Source organism: Quercus lobata, chromosome 12, assembly GCF_001633185.2.
Source record: "Quercus lobata isolate SW786 chromosome 12, ValleyOak3.0 Primary Assembly, whole genome shotgun sequence".
NCBI lineage: Eukaryota > Viridiplantae > Streptophyta > Magnoliopsida > Fagales > Fagaceae > Quercus > Quercus lobata.
The window spans coordinates 19,261,802-19,264,219 of record NC_044915.1 but is presented as its reverse complement, the minus strand read 5'-3'; positions in this window follow the sequence as shown (position 1 = coordinate 19,264,219).

Genomic DNA, 2,418 nt, shown 5'->3' with positions numbered 1-2,418 from the left:
TTTATGCATGTAAGTATCGATCTCCTAACTAGTATAAACTTTTGAACAAATGTTCTTTAAGTACAAAACTGTAATAGAAGCCAGTAATTTATATAGTGACCAACGGCAGGGTATTTTCCAAGAAGCCATGACCTAAAATCAAATCCTGAATTCAAATTTTGGGTCATTATCTGGAAAATTTTCATATTTTCTAGCAAAATGCATGCATCGCCGGGCTATTATGTCAGGTCATGGTTGTACCAACATTTTTTTTTTTTTTTCTTTTAAGAGAAAAAAAAGGTAAGCAAAGTTTTATTGCTAAATAAAGTCCCTTTGTAATATAATTTCTAAATCCAAAGGTAATTCTTCTACTCAAACATCTAAAACTACAAATGAAACTACGCTCCCTCTTAACAAGTTGATTACCCTCCCTCTTATCATTATTAAGGGCACGTTTAGTATACTGAATGGGAATTATAACAAGAATGATAATCTTTATTATTCAGAATAAAATGCATTGTAATGGAATAACTAAACCTATATTTGGTTATGAATAGTAACATTAGAATACAATTTAATATATACTTTAGGAAATAACTTATACAATTATATTTCTTAAAAAAAATTATTTATTTTGAGAAAGAGATTAGTTGTTTTTTATAGTAATGTTACATACATAAACTATTTTACAACATCTTTACAAAATGTTGATGTAGCCAACCTCTTATTGGTTTTCATTTAGACCCACCACTAATATCACTTTTTCATTTACCAATAATCACTTACTACATCAACAATTTGTAAAAAATTTTGTAAAATAGTTTGTATCTCTACCATTATTCTATTTTTTATGATTTTCTATTTTCATAATTGTTATGTGCATATGGAAAGTTTGTTTATTTGGAAATATATTAATCTTAGAAATTATTACACCTACCAAGGAATAACTATTACAATCTTACAACCCTCTTAAAGAGGAATAATTATTACTCATTTTAAAGAATGAGGAATGACTATTTTTTGTAATAAAAACATGAAAAAATTACCAAATAGTTAAACCATATGAATGACTATTATATTACTATGTCTATTACAGTTTACCAAATATACCATAAATGTACAACTTTGTAAGGAAGACATGCTCACATAGATATCCTCAATGATATGTCCAAACATGGTTCTTGAAGACCATTTCTGATGAGAATCAACAAGCATTCAAGGATCCATTGCATGTTCCAGTTGGGCCTATTACTAAAGCAAGATCCAAGAAGATCAAAGAAGCACTTAATGGGCTGATTCAAGAGATTTGGGCTAATTCAAACACAGGACATTCCAAGCTGGGCCCAAAGAAAGATGAAACTGTAATAAATTTAATTCAAGCTATTGAGGGCTGATTTGGCTTAATTGGGCTTGATTTATGGCGTAGATTAATGGCTGATTGATTTTCCAGCTCCATATCAGTCAATAGATATTTTTCCTATTCTGGAGCTTCTAATTTCAGACCAGATCTACCTTAATTTTAGGCTTTTATTATTTAGAACGTTTTTTAGCTATTTTCCTATTTTGGATTTACTAATTTCAGACCAAATCAACTTTTATTTAGGGTTATATTATTTAGTACGTTTTTAGATTTTCTATTTTCAGTCACGTCTTATAAATAGCATGCACTCATTGTAATAGAGGAGATTTATTGAATAAAAATCAGAAAAAATGTGAGGGTTTGCTCTTCTTTTGGTTCTTCAAGAACTGTGAACTTATCAGAGATTCTTTCTTGTAGCCTTCAAACTTTATACCTTTGGTTTGTGATTCAATTATAATCATTGGGTCAAGGTGTTACACTTATACCTTTGGTTCGCATTTCGATTATAAATGTTAGGTCAAGGTTTCTATCAAAAATCTGAATTTTAGTATTCTTGGGCAAGTATTCCAATATTTTTGTTGGGTCTCAAAGCGTGTCGATTGAGGTTCACATCATTTGGTATCAGAGCACAGGTTCTAAAATCAGTTTTCTATCCCTTTATCTTTTGTTTCCTGTTATCATCCTATCTTGTTCCTTTTGTGTTCTTTATTCCTTGTTCTTATTTTGTGACGTGCACTAGGTTAAAATCGTGCACCAAGCTCCCAAAAAAAAAAAAAAAAAAGAAGAAGAAAAGAAAAGACTTCCAAAAACAAAAAAACAAAAAAAAAATATATATATATATATATATATTGTTTGTAGTTTCATTTCACTCAGACCAAAATACTATTTTCTTTTGTCCTCTTCCTTTGCTTTAGTGTTTTTGTCATATTTTCTTGCCATTGGTATTAGTTTAAATACTTCAAGTTGAATTTCTTGATCAAATTTATTAGTTTAAGCAGAACTAAAAAGAAGAAGCTACGAGTGGAAAAAGGCAAGAGAGTGTGAGACTAATATCGGGAAAAAGCCAATTTAAGAGTGAA